Source organism: Cervus elaphus, chromosome X (assembly GCF_910594005.1).
Source record: "Cervus elaphus chromosome X, mCerEla1.1, whole genome shotgun sequence".
Classification (NCBI taxonomy): Eukaryota; Metazoa; Chordata; class Mammalia; order Artiodactyla; family Cervidae; genus Cervus; species Cervus elaphus.
This window is the reverse complement of record NC_057848.1, coordinates 49,264,866-49,287,226: the sequence shown is the minus strand read 5'-3', so window position 1 is coordinate 49,287,226 and position 22,361 is coordinate 49,264,866. Positions and strand designations below refer to the sequence as shown.

Sequence of the window (22,361 nt, the reverse complement as noted above, 5' to 3'; positions counted from 1 at the left end):
GTCTCTATTACTAACTGTCCCATCCTTTCATGACTTCTACCACCCCCTCCACCACCACTCTTCACGCAGCTGCCATCATAAAATTCATTGACAATAAAACACCATTTCAGATTTTTGTGTGGATCAGGGCTCTCTGTCAACTTATTTTAAATTAATTCTTTGATTTTTAGCATATCACTCAAGCTTAAAGACATTATCATGACAATGCTTAATGTCAATTCTACATGTAAATGATTATACATTTAGAGAATTTTAAGGTTCATATTTGGGTGTTATTATCATGAATGAATAAGTCGGATTCTTACAACGGAAAAGCTACTGCCTGGGAGTGAACTACTTTTATTGACATTTTGGAACTACGACAGTTCCATTTAGTAAAATGTTAACATAGTATTATAGTTTAACAGCAGGGGAAACTCTGACTCAATGCCTTTCTTAGCCAAAGAAACAGACTGGATAATGAAAACTCCTTATTGACAATAAGAAACACCCTGTTACATTTGCAATTACAGTGGTTCTCTTAATCCAGTATCTCAGTATGTGTTATCACCCTTGAAATTCTAATATTAATCTGCACTAATTGGAGTAATTCTTGCTCCCATTTTGAGAACTAAGAAATGAAAAAGTAATTTTTTCAAGGTCACGTATCACATCTGTGATAGAGAATGAAATAAAAATTTATCATTGCAGATTATGTGTGATGTGTTTCTTAAGCAATTTCTGTCATTATTCTCAGTCAATTCTCTTAACCATGAAATAACTGCTTCTGACAAATCAATGAAGACCAAGTCAAATCTAACACATGGAAAGCAGATCATGGATCTTGGCACTTTACAAAGTATTTTCACACCAATTATCTCACTTTTTTTTCTTATAACAACCTTAGAAGCAGGTAAGGTGGGTATTTTATCCTCATTTTAGAGATGTGGAATGTAAAACTCAGAGAGGTGAAATTACAGAGTTAGGAAGTGGAAGAGCCAGGATTCTAATGTATATCTTTTGTTTCCAAACACAGCAACATCAATACTAAAATATAGTGCCAGTCTTAATACTAAAATATAGTGCCATCCAAAAACTTAATATTGAATCCAGACAAATATCTAAGCATTCTTGTCAAAACTCAAACATCATTTATAAGATAATTGCATTTTAGTTAAGTATACCTTTTTCACAAAACTATGCATGTTAAGAAAGAAAATATTCAGAAAACATAGATTTAAGAAACTGTTGTATCTAAGTATCTGTTCTATTCAACTATTTATACACCGATGAAATTTCATATCTGTTATTTAGTTATATAAGTTGAGTATGATTAACCACATTTCATATGTGAAGAAACAGACTCAGAAGAGTTTAATAACTTACCTCAGTTTGCAGTTTGTAACATGGTAGAGCCGGTATTCAAGCCAGTATCTGTCTTGTTCTCTAAGGCTTTGCTTTTTCCTAAGCCATGTAAACAATCAAGAAAGAAAAGAGCTATTTTATCGATGGCGGGAATCCTTTCTCAACATTCACATATATCAAATCATGTCCAGTTCAGTCACTCAGTCAAGTCCAACCCTGTGACCCCATGGACTGCAGCATGTCAGGCTTCCCTGTCCATCACAAACTCCCCAAGCGTGCTCAAACTCATGTCCATTGAGTTGGTGATGCCATCCAACCATCTCATCCTCTGTCTTCCCCTTCTCCTGCTGCCTTCAATCTTTCCCAATATCAGGATCTTTTCCAATGAGTCAGTTCTTTGCGTCAGGTGGCCAAAGTACTGGAGCTTCAACTTTAGCATCAGTCCTTCCAATGAACATTCAGGACTGATTCCCTTTAGGATTGACTGGTTTGATCTCTTTGCAGTCCAAGGGACGCTCAAGAGTCTTCTTCAACACAACAGTTCAAAAGCATCAATTCTTTGGTGCTCAGCCTTTTTTATGGTCCAACTGTCACATCCAAACATGACTTCAGGTAAAAACCATAGCTTTGCTAAGATGAAGCTTTGTCCGCAAGCACAGAGTCGGACAGGACTGAAGCGACTTAGCAATGTCTCTGTTTATTAATATGGTGTCTAGCTTTGTCATAGCTTTTCTTCCAAGGAGCAAGTCTCTTTTAATTTCATGGCTGCAGTCACAATCTGCAGTGATTTTGGAGCCCCCCAAAATAAAATCTGTCACTGTTTCCATTGTTTCCCCATCTATTTGCCATGAAGTGATGGGACCAGATGCCATGATGTTAGTTTTCTGAATGTTGAGCTTTAAAGCAAACTTTTTCACTCTCCTCTTTCACTTTCATCAAGAGGCTCTTTAGTTCTTCTTCGCTTTTTGCCATAAGGGTGGTGTCATCTGCATATCTGAGGTTATTGATATTTCTCCCGGCACTCTTGGTCCCAGCTATCAAATCATGTAGTACACTTTAAATATATTACAACTTTATTTGTCAACTATACTTCAATAAAGCTGAAAAAAGTTACTTTGATACTGTAGGCTTCCTTGTATAGGAATTATTTGCATATTTCACATATAAAAGTTTTTGTTAAATATATAACCGACTATAACTGGGATGGACATCACCAGATGGTCAAAACAGAAATGAGACTGATTATATTCTTTGCAGCCAAAGATGCAGAAGCTTTATACAGTCAGCAAACACAGGACTGGGAGCTGACTGTGGCTAGGATCATGAACTCCTTATTTACAAATTCAGACTTAAATTGAAGAAAGTAGGAAAAACCACTAGAACATTCAGGTATGACCTAAATCAAATCCCTTATGATTATACAGTGGAAGTGACAGATAGATTCAAGGAATTAGATTTTATAGACAGAGTGCCTGAAGAACTATGGACGGAGGTTCATGACATTGTACAGGAAGCAGTGATCATGACCATCCCCAAGAAAAAGAAATGCAAAAAGGCAAAATGGTTTTCTGAGGAGGCCTTACAAATACCTGAGAAAAGAAGAGAAGTGAAAGGCAAAGGAAAAAAGGAAAGATATATCCATTTGAATGCAGAGTTCCAAAGAATAACAAAGAGAGATAAGAAAGCCTTCCTCAGTGATCAATGCAAAGAAATAGAGGAAAACAATAGAATGGGAAAGACTAGAGATCTCTGCAAGAAAATTGGAGATGCCACAGGAACATTTCATGCAAAGATGGGCACAATAAAGGACAAAAATGGCATGGACCTAACATAAGCAGAAGATATTTAGAAAAGGTGGCAAGAATACACAGAAGAACTATACAAAAAAGATGTTCATGACCCAGATAATCACGATGGTGTGATCACTCACATAGAACCAGACATCCTAGAATGCGAAGTTAACTGGGCCTGAGGAAGCATCACTATGAACAAAGCTACAGGAAGTGATGGAATTGCAGTTGAGCTACTTCAGATCTTAAAAGATGATCCTGTGAAAGTGCTGCACTCAAAATGCCAGCAAATTTGGAAAACTCAGCAGTGGCCACAGCACTGGAAAAGGTCAGTTTTCATTCCAATCCCAAAGAAAGGCTATGCCAAAGAATGCTCAAACTACCACACAATTGCACTCATATCACAGGCTAGCAAAGTAATGCTCAAAGTTCTCCAAGCCAGGCTTCAACAGTACGTGAACTGTGAACTTCCAGATGTTCAAGCTGGATTTAGAAAAGCAGAGGAACCAGAGAGCAAATTGCCAACATCCGTTGGATCATTGAAAAAGCAAGAGAGTTCCAGAAAAACATCTATTTCTGCTTTATTGACTACGGCTTTGCCATTGACTCTGGATTACAACAAACTGTGGAACATTCTGAAAGATATGGGAATACCAGGCCACCTGACCTGCCTATTGAGAATTCTGTATGTAGGTCAAGAAGCAACAGTTAGCACTGGACATGGGACAACAGACTGGTCCAAATAGGAAAGGAATACGTCAAGCTGTATATTGTCACCCTGCTTATTTAATTTATATGCAGAGTACATCATGAGAAATTCTGGACTGGATGAAGCACAAACTGGAACCAAGATTGCTGGGAGAAATATCAATAACCTCAGATATGCAGATGACACCATACTTATGGCAGAAAGTGAAGAAGAACTAAAGAGCCTCTTGATGAAAGTGAAAGAGTAGAGCGAAAAGGTTGGCTTAAATCTCAACATTCAGAAAACTAACATCATGGCATCCAGTTTCGTCACTTCATGGCAAATAGACAGGAAGACAATGGAAACAGTGACAGACTTTATTTTTGGGGGATCCAAAATCACTGCAGATTGTGACTGCAGCCATGAAATTAAAAGAGGCTTGCTCTTTGGAAGAATAGTTCTGACCAATGTAGACAGCATACTAAAAAGCAGAGACATTACTTTATCAACAAAGCTCTGTCTAGTCAAAGCTATGGTTTTTCCAGTAGTCATGTATGGATATGAAATTTGAACCATAAAAAAGCTGAGCACCAAAGAATTGATGCTTTTGAACCATGGTGTTGGAGAAGACTCTTGAGACTCCCTTGGACTGCAAGGAGATCCAACCAGTCCATCCTAAAGGAAATCAGTCCTTAATATTCATTGGAAAACCTGATACTAAAGCTGAAACCCTAATACTTTGGCCACCTGATGTGAATAACTGACTCATTTGAAAAGACCCTGATGCTGGGAAAGATTGAAGGTGAGAGGAGAAGGGGATGACAGAGGATGAGATGGTTGGATGGCATCACCAACTCAATGGACATGAGTTTGAGTAAGCTCCGGGAGTTGGTGATGGACAGGGAGGCCTGGTGTGCTGCAGCCCATGGGGTTGCAAAGAGTCAGACATGACTGAGAAACTGAACTGAACTGAACTGGGATTCCTCAAATACTTAAGAATTCAAGATCAGAGATACCTTGAATAGGTTAAAGGTTGTAGGGAAGGACTTAAAGATAAGCTTGAGATGTATTCATACTTCTATTCTATATTTTAGAGTAAAGGTAGAATAAACTCTTGGTGAAGATTTCTGTCAAATAATATCCTGAACCGTGGGGATAGAGAGATGTTTAAATCATGGCTCCTTTCCTTTAGAAGCTAATAGGAAATTCACTCATTTATTTATTCAAGAAGTATTTATTGAGCATCTAATAGAAAGATAAGAACAAAGAAAAAATGGTATATACCTACTTAAACAGTTCAGTCACTCATAAAATAGGAGGTATTTATTTTCTGAAATTCTCTAATCATTCTAGTTTTTTTCATCTTTAAACTTCTATGTTAACTTAAAAATAGTTAAAAGAATCACTTTTAAATGCTCCCAAATAATATTATTTATACTCTTTCATGCTGCATAGTGAATATATATTGAAAGTCAGCATTCGCCCCAGTTTTGCTTAGTGACAAAGTGTTGTTAAGACTGTTAATTACCAAAATCAGAAAGGGTTTTGGATAGTTGAACTTCAATGTGATACCTTGGGCCAATTTACATATTATAGAAAATATAAGTGAGTCTTAATAATATATGTATGTGGTCATTTGAACTTATCCCAATAATCTCTATTTAGCTGGTCAAACAAACAAAATAACTCTGCAAAATTGTCTACCTTCATGCCCCGAAGTTTGTAAATCAATTAATCAATAGCTCAGAGGGGATGAAATTAATCCATGATAAAAGCACAAGGCTAAATAAAGGCAAATAAATGCCTCTTATATCCCTCTCTCTGTATAATATTTTAACCTTAGTTCTCTTTCGCTATTTTGCTGGCAGAGGTTGTGAAATCAGATAATTCTTATCTTTATATGCTTCCAATAATAATACTTTTATTAGTATGAGAATTTCAAGACACAATGAGTAAACCTTATGACATTCTATCATCTTTTCTTTACCTTTGCTGGTGTCAATGTGTCAATAAAAGTTAGAATGTCTGATTCCTCCTAATCCTCAAAAGCTTATAGAGTGACACATTTTATTTACACTTTTAAAATGCATATTTAATTCTTTTCTTCTGTGAACATCAATATTTTTCTGCTCAGTGGATGAATATTGAGTAGGGCAACTTGCCAGCTCTCCATTGGAGAGCTGGGACCTGGCACTCCTTCCACTTTCAAAACACACTCAAGCAAGGCTCCTTGTTCACATAGGGCTCACATTAAAAAGCAAACTCAAAATATCTTCAAACAACACGAGACACCCTGCTTTATGTACTTAGAGAAGGTCAGTAGTCTTTCTCATGCCAAGGAAAGCATATGATTTAAATTTCAGAACATGATTTCATCTAAAACTTGCAAAAATGTTTTTATTTGACTGGAAAGTTAAAGAAGAAAGGAAAGTTGTTGCTGTTTGCATATGTTAACTCAATGCCTTCAGTGACATTTCTCTAACAACCACAAACTGTTGGATTCTCTATGGCGGGCAAATGTAATTTTTTAGTTATTAGGCTTTCAAAATGACATTTTGTACTTTTGTGATAAAATAGCTTGTCTACCAACCAAATAAAGAGTTTTTGAAACTCCATGGCAAATCGCAGTAGGTGGGGTGGGGGGGAACAACTTAACGAACATATACAAGAACAGCATGTTTAAGCTCTTAATTTTATTACTGTAAATTTATTTTGATTTGTCTCTGGAACACAGCAGGAACAGAAGGGGGAGATTGCGTGCAAGAGAACAAAAATAGCTCATTTAAGTGCATAAGTTCTGTAGATGTAAATTAAGTTCTCCTTAGTTTCAAAGCTTAGAAAGTTTTAAAATAAATCATTAGATCTCTCTCTTGTTACCAGTGACATGTTTCTATCTATTATCTTATTTTCATTCTTTGTACTCTTGGAACAGGCCAATTTGTACAAAGAGAAAAGAGACTGAAACAAAATTTTAAAACTTGAAAGTTCTTGTCTAAGTCCCTTTGTGTAACCCAGGACTCCATACCTAGTCCAAAGAGGAGGCAGGGTGTCCCAGGTTTTTCTTTTTTTTAATTTCTTTAAAATTTTCTTTTCTGTTATTTTTAAATGAAAAGTGTATATGTTTAAGGTGTGCAACATGATGATTAGATAAACATATACACAGTGACAGGATTACTACTATATTCATTGCAGCATTATTCACAATAGCCAATGCATGAAAACAAACTGTCTATTAGTTGATGAATAGATAGAGAAATCGTGGCATATATGTGCAATGAAATATTATTCAGCATTAAGAAAGAATGTGATCTTGTTGTTTCTGACAATATAGATGAACTTAGAGGACATTACACTAAGTGCAATATATCAAACACAGAAAAACTGTACGATCTCACTTATATCTGAAATCTAAAGAAGTCAACTGCATACATCAAAGAGTAGAATGGTGAACACCATGGTAGGGAAGTGAATCAGATGTTGGTTAAAGGATACAAAAAAAGAATTTTGGAGGTGACCAGTATAAACAATTAGAGTTGTCAATATTTTGCCCAATGGGTTACGAAGTTTAAAATTTTATTAAATCACTAGCATCATTATTCATATTTATTGAATAGCTACTGTGTGCAGTGCATTAGAATCCACTCCAGTCAAATATAGCATCAAACTGGTCTGAATGCACTTTTCTTGGAATTTTCAACCAGTCGTTTTGACATAATATAGCCATGAACCAAGTTCTAGAAGTTCACATTTCTTGAGTTTTTTCTTACTTTTTTCTTCATGTTTTCTTGTCCCATTAGCAATTTCATAGAACATTTGGACATGAAAGAATACAGTATTTACCTTCAAGTTTCCCACACACACATATAGGATGCTTTTGCAAACCACGTCAACTCCTTGTATTCCCACTGTCATTTGGGCACAAGTGAGATTATACACACCTGCCTTCAAAAAGCAATGATGCTGGGACTTCCCTGGCTGTCCAGTGGTTAAGACTCTGAGTTTCCAGTGCAGCGGATGGATGTGTGTTCAATCCCTACATGGCAAAAAAAAAGAGAGATGATGCTGAAGGCGGTTGTTTTTATAAGCAGAACACAGTTTTCCTTGCCAAGAGATAAGAGAACATCTGGATGAGATGAAATGACAACCAGCACTCAGTCCTCTACTTTTCACAATGCTCTCTCCACCATCCCTCAGTATTATCTTTTGCTAAGTTTCTAAAGAATGGGAGTTATGATGGTGCTACAGCATTTTCTGTTTTCCCTAATACCTACCACCATATTTTATTTAGGAATTCATAACATGATTTTTAGCATTTCAAAATAACAAATCCTAAAATTTACTTTATACCTTCCAGTATAAGAAATTAAAGAATACTAAGGTTTCGTTATTTGTGACTGCTATTATGAGGAAATCAGGAGAGATGTCTCAAAGGAACTTTTCAAGTTAAGAGGAGGATTCATTTCTTTCATTGCTTTTTTAAAATTGAGCCATCTTAAATTCACTTGTTCAATACTGAATCAATTTAGAAATCCACATCCTCACTTTCTTTGTGTCCTCCTTTTAAATTTTGTTTTCTCTGTCAACTCTTAAGCTCAGAACTTTGTAGCCACTTGACTACTTCTTCATCTCATCTGCCCAGGCAATACACAAGTCTTGTTAGCATTATTTAGACATGTTTATACCTTAAATTTCATTTCCAGAGAAAATATGTCATTCTAAAACACTATTCCCCTGTGAATGGATTAGTACAGCCTACTTGTCTCTACAGTCTTTTTTATCCTTGATTAAGTCCACTCATAAACCATGGCTAATCTAATTTCCTTTGAATGATACACCCATCATCTCATTCATCTTCTCAAAAACCTATGGTATTTCCCTATTTACCAGTTCTACTCTGCATGACTTCCAAAGCCTTCTATAATTGGATGACCCTTAGCTTAATGTTCAAGTCAATTTCCCACTTTTCCATAACACAATTACTCTGCTTTCATCAGGCTATTTTATACACTGTGCTGCTCATGTTATCCAGATAAACTTCAAGGTTCAAGGTCACAGCTCCTCCATGAATTCTTCTCTCTGTGTCACAGCCTATACCAAGTAATTTTCTTCACAATTGTCCTATCAGTATAAGACATTTTATGACTTCTTTATGACTACTTATGTTGGTACTTAATTTTATACTTGGGAATTTTAAAAATTATTATAAATGTCATGCTATTTTCATCTTACTTTTCTAACCAAAGTAGGATGGCATGGGACGTTATTTGTTATATCTTGCAGATGTTCTACACAACCAAGGATATCATTACATATGTAATATATCCTCAATGAGTATCTGCTGATAAAGAGACTGTCAATATTTATTGATAAGGAGAATCAAATGAGTTAAATCTCATTTCTGAATTTTTTACTTACTGCCATCACACAATCCACCCAGTAAATGAGAATGTCTGCCATATATACCTTCTTCCATCATTTAACAGGAGAACAAAAGTGGTTCCTTGTTTAACATAGCCTGTCAATTTATAAAACTTTACCAAAATCGAGCTAATAACTTATGCTTTAAAAAGATATTTTGGCAATTTTGTGATTCTGTATATTGTGTAGATAGACAGTCATCATCTACTGTGTACTGTGGTAGTCGACATTTCTGTAGCATACAGGTCAGAATATGCCATTATTTTTCCTTTCATTGTCACATGTATAGCCTCCACATTCTGAAATTCACAGTTTACAAAGATATATAACATACTTATATTTTTCAGTTTCAGTCTTTTTTTTTCCATTTATTTTTATTAGTTGGAGGCTAATTACTTTACAACATTGTAGTGGTTTTTGCCAGTATAGCCTCCACATTCTGAAATTCACAGTTTACAAAGATATATAACATACTTATATTTTTCAGTTACAGTCTTTTTTTTCCATTTATTTTTATTAGTTGGAGGCTAATTACTTTACAATATTGTAGTGGTTTTTGCCATATATTGACATGAATCAGCCATGGATCTACATGTGTTCCCCATCCCGATCCCCCCTCCCACCTCCCTCTCCACCCGATTCCTCTGGGTCTTCCCAGTGCACCAGCCCCAAGCACTTGTCTCATGCATCCAACCTGGGCTGGTGATCTGTTTCACCCTTGATAATATACATGTTTCGATGCTGTTCAGTTACAGTCTTAATCCCAAACTTTCAGAGCATGACAGAACCTTAGAGTTTATCTAGTTCAAATGACCAATCTAAAGCTTGAATCTTTAGATTCGTGTTGAAATTTATTCAACACATAGTCCCTGAACACCTTATATGTACTAGTCACTCAAGCAGATAGTACTTGACTATATGTAGTAATTTGCAACTCTCAACAGCATGAAGTCACCAATTCTATCAGATAATGTCTGCTTGGAGACATCTCTCTTGCATTTCACTAAAATCTGCTGTCTGGAATTTTCTTTCTTTATCTCATTTTAGTTATTGGGACACCATGAAACAACTATAGTATCTGTTCTATAGGACAAGCCATCAGTATTTAAAATAACTCTCATGCTACCCTAGACTAATATTTCTCTTCTCTCTGTCACACTACTTCACTTCTTTCCAGTTTCCCAAACGATTTGTTTCCAAGTCTCCTCTCCACTCTGCTTGTTCTGCCCTAAATATGTTCCAGTGCTGTTCTTATCAAGCTTATCAGATTTAATGACCATATTTTGCAACATCCCCTTACTGAAATTAAACTCATAAATAGAGCCTACTTATACACATCTATTACAAAAATCTATATAATTCTTGAAATTTAATATAAATGAGAAATTCAATGAAATAAATTTATAGTAAATACAATAATTTGCAATGTGTAAGTTACAACTAAAAATTTTGTTTTTTAATACAAAGAAACACCCCCACAAGTTTTCAAAGTTTTTCTGGGGGGCAGCAACCACCCACACAATACCGTGATAACATATTTTACCAGTGGGTCGAAAGTTCTTTAAAATAGGTGACTAATTTGAATGCAGCCCTTCAGAGGTAATCTAGCCTACTCATAAAGAGTAAAACTTGCTTTTGCTATGTTCTGCACTTTTATTATTACAGTCTAAAATCAGAGGACCTTTCTTATTCACTCTTTGGTTTTATTATTAAATAAAATCCCAAAGTCCTTTAACATGGATTTCCAAGTGTGAAACCATGTCACTTTCCTTTTATACCTGAAAGTTTAAAATATGGAAAGACAGCACATGTTCCAGTTAAAGGTAATCATGCTAGAACTGGAATGTAGCTCCAGTCTATTGATATCTTTGAATCATGTTTCTTATGCATCATATTTGTTCTGCTTCCCAGTTTAATTTCATCTATAAATTTGATCAATATTCCTTTTATGTCCTTATCAAAAAAATAAAAGACTGGGAGAAAGAATCACTTAGGTAACCTCTAGGAAATATACTGAGAATATGTATAGTTGAAACAACATGGCTATCTATTTAAGAATGCTTACTCTAGAGTCACAGTGCCTGTGTGCCTAGTCGCTTCAGACGTGTCTGACTCTTTTTGATCCTATGAATTGTAGCCCCCTAGCAATACTTTGGCCACCTCATGCGAACAGTTGACTCACTGGAAAACACCCTGATGCTGGGAGGGAGGGATTGGGGGCAGGAGGAGAAGGGGATGACAGAGGATGAGATGGCTGGATGGCATTACCGACTCAATGGACATGAGTTTGGGTAAACTCTGGGAGTTGGTGATGAACAAGGAGGCCTGGTGTGCTGTGATTCATGGGGTCTCAGAGAAGTCGGACATGACTGAATGACTGAACTGAACTGAACTGAGACTCCTCTGTTCATGGGATTCTCCAGGCAAGAATACTACATTGGGTTGCCATTCCCTCCACCAGGGGAATCTTCCTGACCCAGGGATGGAACTTGCATCTCTTATGTCTCCTGCACTGGCAGGCAGGTTTTTTTTACCAATAGCGCCACCTGGGAAGCCCACAGTCACACTATTAGGTAAGAATCAAAGTTTTACTACCATATTGGCTGTGCAAACTTGGAAAATTCTGTTCCTCAGTTTCCTTATCAGCAAAATGGGATTGAATACAGTATTTCCATCCAGTTGTTTTAAAGAACTAAGATAAACTCCTATGGGTCAAGTACTTGGTAAGTGCTCAGTAAATGTTTTAATGTTTCAAGAACTCAAATCATGTATTTGTTGCCATGTTGAGTCACTAGCCCAGCCATTATTTTGGTTGGACCAACTATTAAGAAATTTGGGAAAAATTTCCCTCCAGTATATGAATTATTTATTGCTATGGAAAAATTATCCCCAAACATAATAGCTTTAAAAAAATAAACATTTATTATCTCAGTTTGTGTAGATCAGAAAAATCTGGGCACATGTGAGCTTCAATGGCTCCAACTGTGTCATCAGGTTACAATCAAGATGTCAGCCTGGGCTGTGGACTCATCTCATAGCTCACTTGAGGGCACGGTGGGGGAAATCCACTCCCACTCATGTGGCCATCAGCAGGCTGTCACCAGGTCCTTTACCAAGCGAGTCTTTCCAAACGGCAACACACAACATGGCAGCTGGCTTCTCCCTCAGAGTAAGTCAGTGAGAGATCAAGGGGGAAGATGGAGATCACAGTCTTTTGTATTGGGTTGGCCAAAAAGTTCATTTGGGTTTTTCCATAAGATGCTACAGAAAAACCTGGATGAACATTTTTGGCCAGCCCAATAAATGACTCATAGACATCCCATCATTTCTGTCATATTAAGTTGATTAGAATCAAGTCACTAGGCCAGTCTGGTGCCAAAGGAGAGGATTATATCAGTTCAATTCAGTTCAGTCACTCAGTCGTGTCCAGCTCTTTGCGACCCCATGAATCGCAGCATGCCAGGCCTCCCTGTCCATCACCAACTCCCGGAGCTTATTCAAACTCATGCCCATTGAGTCAGTGATGCCATCCAGCCATCTCATCTTCTGTCGTCCCCTTCTCCTCCTGCCCCCAATCCCTCCCAGCATCAGGGTCTTTTCCAATGAGTCAACACTTCGCTTGAGGTGGCCAAAGTACTGGAGTTTCAGCTTCAGCATCAGTCTTTCCAATGAACACCCAGGACTGATCTCCTTTAGGATGGACTGGTTTGATCTCCCTGCAGTCCAAGAGACTCTCAAGAGTCTTCTCCAACACCACAGTTCAAAAGCATCAATTCTATAAGGGTATGGAAACTAGGAGCTCATTGGAGACCACCTTAGAGGCTACGGACACAACTAGCAAGATGCTGGCAGGGCAAGATATGAAGGCTGGGAATTACCCAGGTTGGGGTAGATCTCCAAATCATTCAGTGGCCAGGCAACATGACTGGAGCATATTGATTTACCTCGTGCCACACTCAACACTTTTTTGGTACTAGGAAAGGTCCAGAAAAGAATATTGTAATGGACACAGTGTGATAGAGGAAAGGACACTAGCCTGGGTTGGAATCAATCTTGCCTCTGTCACTTATTAGCTAATCACTAAACTGGAGTGTCTTTATCTGTAGAAGTGAAAGAATGTCCTCTGTCACACAGATGTGTTGTGAAGAATACAGATAATATATGCAAAACCTGTTGTGCAACATAAGTAATCAAACACTAGAAGCTATAATAAATATAGATAAAATATATATATGATATTTTATATATATATATATTTAAATAGATGCATATATACATAAGGGCTTCCATGGTAGCTCAGCAGTAAATAATCCGCCTGCCAATGCAGAAGATGTGGGCTTGATCCCTGGGTCAGAAAGACCCCCTGGAGAAGGGCATGGCAACCCACTCCAGTATTCTTGCCTGGAGAATCCCCATGGATAGAGGAGCCTGGTGGGCTACAGTCCACGGGGGCGCAAAAGAGTTGGACATGACTGAGCGACTAAACAACAACAAAATATATGTTAATAATAACTTTTAATCTAAAAAATATATGTGATATACCCATACATCCTGGCAAAGTTCCCGATATATAATAGTTATCCATGTAAGTGTTTGGTGAATGAGTTTTGTCTCCTCTCTTTCCATTCTGTCTTTTTGTCACACTATAATGACAATTCATTGAAAGACTTTATGTCTCATTAATCTTAGTATTTGCTAATATTTAATGCCATCTAGCATATCATAGGCATGTAATAAATCCTTGTTGAGTAAATACAACCATTAATCATTAATCATTCACACTGCAATCTATCTTATTGTCCAAGGATATTGCCCATTTTTTTCCATATTTTTTTCACAATGATATCTATGATCATTTTAAATGCATGTTCCATAATAAGAAGTCTCTTTAGTTAGAGAACATATTGTAAAGCAATTGTTTCTTCTTTACTTTATATTCTAAAGAACAGTATGATATGATCTACCTGAAGGAAATTAGGATTATGAGCCAAATCAGTAATCTGCATTCTTCCCTTATTTCCAGCTTTTTTTCTTTTTAAAATATTTTTACCATTTTCCCCCTTCTATTCACTTCTTCATGCCTTTTTCCTCTAAGCAATCCTTCCTGTCTTTGATCTTATTATTTCTGATGACAAGTTAGTAATACTTTAATGCATATTTGTGTGTTTACATTTCAAGAGTTCTGTTGGGAGAGGAATCTCTAATGGTGAGATTTAATATATTGTGGCACCTAAAAGGGGGGATATGTAGAAATACTGGGGTTTCTTCTCTGTGCCTTAAATCTCAACATTCCCTACACTACATTAGTCTATGATAATTATAACTTTAGGGTTTCTAACTAAAGGAGATTTTGTTGTTGTACTTCAGAGTTCAGAGGTAATAATCCTTTTACACAGTTTATATGCATTCTTTCCATAATGAAATAGTTTTAAGAATAAAATTTTTAAAAAAATCAAAATCAGCTCAAGGAAACACGGAAAGGTTGACATAACTGCTATAGTTAAGTATCACGTTTGTCTCTGTGCTTCCTAGCAGCCAAGGGGAAAATATTATATGATTTTTATTGCATACTGAACACATATTGTGTGCCAGGAACTTTGCTAGCTGCATTGACCTTATATCTATCTTCACTACAGCCATGGAAGGTAGGTGTTATAATCCTCATCTTGCAGGGAAAGTTTCTGAAGTTGGAACATTATCTTGCCCAGTGTCACAAAACTAAATCTTTAAGTGGACCCAAGATTCAAATCCAAGGACTCTCTGACTTCATAGTCTGTTCCCTTATATAATTCTCATGGTCAGAAAGGAGAAAATATAATGATTCCAGAGATAAAGACTTTTGTCATTATATTATAAAATCAATTTTCTGTGTGGCATTGTATAAAGGGGACATTGAGCAATGTGATGAACGGTGCCCTTCATAACAGATTTACAATAAATGAAGAAAGAATATCCACATAGCTGTTTGACTATTTTTAATGACCTCTGATAACTGTCTAAAGCATAACATTAAAGTGCAAGTGAGTGAAACTGATTCAGCAAATACTAAGCTAATACGATCCTATGGTACAGTCCTCTGGTGGCCTAAGGTGATTAAAAAATAAAACTGAAAATACATGAACCAGACTTCAGAATGCTATGATATTATCAAGGGTTTTGATAAAGACCAAATTCAATTGTTCATTCATTCAGCAGAAGATTATGGGTCATCTATATGCCAGGCATTGTGCTAGGTTCTGGGGATCCAAATATATCTTGAAAAAATATTTCTACTTCAAAGGAGCTTGCATTTATTTTAGAATTAGATGAGCCAGTGCCTGCAATGAAGTAAGTTAATTGCTATAATGGAAGTGTGTACATATTGTACAAAAAAGACACCCTTAGACCTATCTGGAAGAATCAATGAAATAATCACAGTGGAGGAGTTAATGTTTGACTAGAAGGTAGCAAAAGTTCTTCCCCTCCATGCTGTGTTCAATTAGAAGCGGTTGATCAAATAGCATGAAGTTTTGAGTTCTGATGTACCAGTTAAAGATCTGAGGCCTCTAAAATTTCAGTCAGTATTATTAAAAAAATATTGGCTGACTATTTCTGTGACATGCTCAACACTGGAGTTACACTAGTGAGCATAACAGATACTGCCTCTGTCCTCATGAATTTTTCATTTGATCTTTTGGTAGATACAGACATTAAATAAACAAAGAGTCACAGGAGTATCAATAGTCATGCCATTTCACCTATGGTAAATGACACGAAGTAAAGTTAAGGGGATCTCCATGTATAGAAGATCAGACCTAGTCTGGGTTGGTCAAGGAGAGTCTCTATAAGAAAGTGAAAACTTACCTAAAATCTGAAGGATAAGAACTTAACAAGGTCAAGTACCTGTGGGAAGTAAAGGTGGGAAGATCTACAGGTAGAAAGCATTCCAGGCAGAGAGAACAGCATGCAAAAAATGATCTGAGGCATGAAGTTATGTAATGTCACAGAGGAAATTAAGGGCCAGCATGTCTTGAGCAGAAAAAGCAATGAAAAGAAGATAGTAATGTAGCTGGAGAACCTAAGAACATAAGATCATGCTGGGTCTCGTAGGCTATGTTAGAGATTTTGGTCCTTATTTTAAGACTGTAGGAAAATATCAGTTTGTTTAAATCAGATCAGTGACATGGCTATATTTGCATTTTGAAAATAGTACTTTGGCTGCAGTATGGAGAGTTTAATGGAGGAGACCAGAAGCAGTTGTAGGAAAATCAGTTATAAGACTATTCTAGTGTCTGGTCAAGACCAAACAGTGGCTCAGGAAAGAGTGGCTGCTGTGGAAAGGGTGAAAAATGAGTGGATTTGAAAACTGTTAGAAGATGGATGTTGGACCCGAAGATGGGGAGCACTGTGTGTCAAGGACAATTCTTAGGACTCCAGTTTACTCAGCTGAATGGACGATGGTGCTATTCATTAAGACAGGAAATGATAAAAGATCAGGTATGTGGGAGTCAAGTTAAGATCTTGAACTTACACGTGCTGAGTTTGTGTTTTGATGTCCAAAATATCAAGTAGATAGTTGGCCATGTTAGTTTCAGACAAAGAAACTAAAGGTGAATTTCTTCATTTTGGAAAAGAAACTGAAGTAAGGTTTAAGCTAAGTGTAAGTGGGTATCTAAGTTAGGGAAAATAATAACTGGTATCTCTATCCAGTTAAGACACTACAGAACATGGAATAGAACTGTTTATCAATGAACTTCACAGGCTTCCTTCATGTATCTATCTGATATTACACCGTGGTCTGTATAGATTTTTAGTCATTTCTGTCCAGTTTAACTACTATCATCAAGTGGGCAATGGTAGGCAATGTCCTCAAATGAAAGAGAAGATCTACTTTTTGCACAGGAGTTCATATTTATTTTGACATCTATGAGCAACAGGAACTTCAATCTGGCTGGTTCGCAGAATGAAACCTTCCAAACTATTCCTTGATCATCTACTTCTTGTTTAGTTGCTAAGTCATGTCTGACTCTTTTGTGACTCCATGGACTATAGCCCACAAGGCTCCTCTGTCCACGGGATTTCCCAGGCAAGAATGCTGGAGTGGTTGCCATTTCCTTCTGCAGGGGATCTTCCCAACCCAGGGATCAAATCTGTGTCTCTTGTGCCTTCTGCACTGGCAAGTGGGCTCTTTACCACTAAGCCATCACGGAAGTCCTGATCATCTACTAGCATACTATAAAGTTGTTTCCACAATAAATTCTTCCCATATGAATGCTTATCTATAACCCTATAGATAACCCTAACCCTATAGATTAGACAGAATGTTTATCTATAGATTGGACAGATAATCGAGATTGATGAGCTGTATGTGTGCAGACAAGCAGCTATCTCTGCAAATATTTTGTCCCTGTGTGTACTAGTTTTTAGTAAGGGTGTGTAAGTGTGCATTATACTGCAGTGCACACTCAAAAACTCCCATTTCTGAGACTTCCAAATTGTAACTTTAAATATGGGAAAGGAGGGAAAGTCATTAAGGTTTAAGAGAAATTAAAAACTTCTAATCTTCCACACTGTTCTTAGTGTTTTTTATGTATTTAATCATCAAAACAACCCAAGGGCATAGGTTTTATTATCCTGTTTATAGATAATGGAAAAAGCCCAAAGAAAGTATACTAACTCACCCAGTTCCAAGATGGGAAAACCACAGAAACAGAATTCAAACCATGCTATGTGGCTCTGAGGTCCACTTTCTTAAGCAATACACTGTTGTGTGTGTGTGTGTGTGTGTGTGTGTGTGTGCGCGCTAGGTCACTTCAGTCATGTCCAACTCTTTGCGACCCTAGGGACTGTAGCCCACCAAGTTTCAATGTCCATGAAATTTTCCAGACAAGAAAACTACACTGTTGAGCCTCCCATAAAACATACAAGCAGCTCTGAATCTACCCTCTCAATAAACAAAGCCCAAGCTTGGGCTCTGAGGCATTCTTTCAGCTTAGAGGAGATAGACAGGGAAAGGGCAAGGAAGAGGTCATAGAGTCAAAATTGCCTCTTTCCCTATAATTCTGTTTCTAGTAAATGAAATACTGTGATAAATCTTTCCTTTATTTCCCCATCTGACAGCATATGCCTTTAGTAGTGCCTTTGTCAGGGAAACATAGCCTGCTGAGTCATCCTTACCAGATTCTGCTTCGTGAGGTTGGGAACAAGTCTCTCATCTTGACTACAAACCAGGTTCACAGCTGCTTATCTTCGGAAACTTGACAAGGTCACAGCTTGAAATGCTATGGCTGTATTATAATTAGAGATTAAGTGACAATTTATTCAATTTAATAATTCAAGAATAGTTTGCCTTGTCTGTTATAAATAACAGGCTATCATTATCATGTATTATTTTAAAAACAAGCCTAATTAACTACATTTCTTTATTTTTTAGTGCCTTATACTTGTGGATAAAGATAATGGAAAGGTATACATGTAAATATAGACAAGATGTCAAAAATATTCTTGAGAATAGCCTTGCTTTACATCTATAGACTATGTATCAGAAAGAATTATATAACCCCATTTCTGAAGACAGATACCTTTATACCTGAGAGTATACTCCAATCTCTAAAGCCTCTATTTCTAAAATCTATTTTTGCATGGAAGAATACATAAAAGATAGTTTAAGAACACTTCTTCCAAAAGACTTGTTACTAACCTAACAGTTTTATTATTACCCTGCCTTTCTTTTTCAGTGCCTTTGTCCTGAGACAAATAATTTAACAATCAAGCTTATGTTCACGATACCACAGTGAAATAATCAATCTTCTCCCTTAACTAATTTTAAATTGGTAATCTAACTTGCTTTTCAGCTAGACAGATCCTTTTCTTTATTCATAGATTAGAAAGGTGGACAGACACAGTTGATAAAATGATCCAGGAGGCTGAAAGGTACCATATATAAATATAGAAAGATAAATAGATATAGATGACAATGCCACATAACTTGTTTGAATATATGTAATATATAGACCAATACAGATATCTATATTGACATTATATATATATATATATATATATATATAAAACATCAAGTAAGTTATGTGCCAATATTATAAATCAAATCCTTCACTTCCCCTACTCAAGTAATTTGATTTTGAAATATCTTACTTGTAATTTTTTTGATATTTCATTTTGTTTTCTCTCCTTTGTTCTTTTAGTTTATCAATAGGACAAGCAAGTTTTACAAACCATTTAGTGTATAACTGGAAGGATATGATGAAGGAGAAGAAATAGGAAACATCACCTGATCCCTTGAGGAGTTTACAATCTGATTAAGAAAATAACATTTAAACATAGTAAGTGATTAGAGAACAGGATGAGACAGTGCCCCGAAACCACTCATATAAGCCCCTAACCAATAGAGGGGAATGTGTAGGGGAGATAGGTGAGGCCAATACAAATTTACTTAGGGATATGTTAGTAGCACAAAGAAATAATGAATGTACAAATGGATTAGTAAGGACTGACAAGATGTTGTCATACATACAGTGGCTCTCACAGGTAACAAAATGTAATGGAGACCCTGATACTCAGAAGGCTATGCAGACATCTGAAATTTTATCTTCAGGCCTTTATATCTACTGCTTTAACTGTAAATGCACTTTAACAATAAATGTGTGTAAACTTATATATTACCAGACATTGTGTTTTCCAAAAACTGGAAGCAATCAAATGTAAATAAAGGTTCAATTTTGTAAGCTAAACAAAACTGTATATCTCTCAACATAACTTGGCTCTGGTCTGGAAGCTTTACATCTTGAAGTGAAAAAGCTCAAAGAAATCTGATAGTATTGACATAAATAAAATGTGTTTCATGTACTCTAGATGAAATTCACACACCTTGTTTACCAATACAAAATAATAATCTGTACATTGTCTAAAAACACATCACTATACATACATATTGCATAATTATATTATCAAAAAAGTAGAGAGACATAATACTAGGACTATTTATATGGGCGTTATTTTTACCAAACAAAAACCAAACAAATGTAGGCATATATTATTACATTTTATAAATATTATTTTAAAAGAATTTGTAAAAGAAAAAGTGTTTCAGACATTCTATTTTTGCCTTTAAATATCCTATGAAAAGTGTTATACATAATTTGCATTCAATATTTATTCACGCATTTTAGAAATTATGGCTGTCTTTAGAAAGTGCACAAGACGCAACAACTGTAAAATTTCCATGATGGGATAGTTGGCACGGTTTTTAAAGGGACAGAAATAGAAAAACTGTAGTTATAAAATAATGAGTAGTTGTTATTTACTCCAAGTAAAAGCCTTGGAGTCAGACAGGGATTCACAATCTGACTTTTCCATTTACAAGCTGTATGACCATGAGGGAGTCATCATTACTCTTTCTGGGCCTCAGTTCTCTCATTTTAAATTATGGCTATAAAAATAGAACCTACCTCACAAAGTTACTGTGAGACCGAATGCACATAAAACATTTGAAGTGCTTAGCACAGCCCTCCAGTGCATGACACAAATACACTCTCAATAAATGATAGCTGTTATAAGAATTACTTTTACAATTGAAATATATCTGTATTTATCTACATATATGTGTGTATACATATATATGTATGTGTGTATATATATATATGTATATATATATATACACTTTCCAAAATGTTCAGCCTTATTTTGTTCTACCACAACAGGAAAAAGCATGCCATGAAATCTTATTGTATAATATCCATTTTTATGAGGTGGAATAAGAAAAAAAAAGCATTATGGCATTATGGTAGGTTAAGTTAAAGGAATTTGCAATCAGTTATTCTCTAGTGATGTCAGTTCTAACTATGAAGTTGTCAGCACTCTTTTCATTGTCAGGTCTCTCCCTATCTACCATCCTCACCCACATCCTGATATAGCATTAAACATGGAGAGGAATATGGGGGAGGAGTGGGCACTGTGACTTTCCAGTTGTGACCACTCCAACTGGGAAAGATCCACGGTCTATAGTTAATTCACTTCCCTTCCCCAAATGCACCCACTGAGCAAACACGGCTTTAGATAAGATTAGGGTGCGTGCAGAGTTGGTTTCGGCCACCAGCTACGTGTATCTCTGCGTAATTGAGCATGCCTGGACATACTGCTAAACCCATGCTCTGAATTCCTGCTCTCCACCATTGTGTCTATGTGGTTTTATCCTTCTGGAAAGTTCTTCATTATCTGTGCTTCTGGAAATCCTGTGTATCCCTCAGGCCCTGCCCCAACTTCCCACCAAGCCTCTCACGTATGACAAGTCTCCGCCTGGGATTCCCCCATCCTGAAGCTTCACTCTCGACCACAAGACCCTAACCCCCGCCCCCGAGGCGGGAAGTGGAGCCTGGGGAATTACATTTGGAATGCACCCCTGAAGGATGCCGGTGCCAGAGCTCAGGGAACTCAATTTGAGAACCTTGGCGGTGGGGTGGGGGCGGGGAATCGGCTGAACATTTTTAACAGATTTCAGTAGAGTGGTCAAACAAGAGGAGCCACAGACAGCCCTAATGTGGAGGGTCCTTTGCCTCTGCCAAAGACCACCAACCCTGGTCAAGTTCACTAACTGCAGCAAAGACGTTCCACAAATCGCACCAACTGCACATTTGTTTCTTCGACAGATAACTTTCAGCGCTCCTTCTAGCCTCATACTTGACTGTACTTCAGCTTTCAGAACTATCTCAGTAAGGATTTTATGAAGGTTAGTTGGTTGTTACCGTCCTGAGGGTCGTGAAACTCCCCAAGTAGGCGATCGGGGGCTTGGGCAGGCGTATTAAATGTGTCCGCTCAGAGACCGCTAGGGAATCCCAGAGCGCTGGTCCTGGGTGAGTCTTCCTCGGCGGCTCCATCCACCCCTCCCTCCTGCCCCCTTCCGACCCCTCCTTCCTGCCCTCTTCCGACCCCTCCCTCCTGCCCCCTTCCGACCCCTCCCAGCCGGGCGCGTGCTACCCAGCCCCCCACGCCCGCCCCTCCCGCCGCCACCGCCCCCTCGTGCTCGCCCCCTGCGTAGTCCTCGTCCCACGTCGACTTCGCTCTCGCAGCCCTCGCCGCCGGCCGCACTTCCCGCCCTCGCCTGGATCCGCGTCGCCGCCGCCCTGGCT

At 37.3% G+C, this 22,361-nt stretch overlaps 1 long non-coding RNA gene across 1 annotated transcript; it reads right to left on the bottom strand.

The window, feature by feature from the left end:
• Positions 1-1,412: 1,412 nt before the first annotated feature.
• LOC122689682 lies at positions 1,413-22,098 on the bottom strand. Its single transcript, XR_006339883.1, has 4 exons — positions 21,978-22,098; positions 18,397-18,506; positions 7,761-7,855; positions 1,413-1,443 (listed from the first exon to the last, which is right to left on the bottom strand). It is a non-coding gene; the product is annotated as an uncharacterized LOC122689682 (long non-coding RNA).
• Between the last annotated feature and the right edge of the window lie 263 nt (positions 22,099-22,361).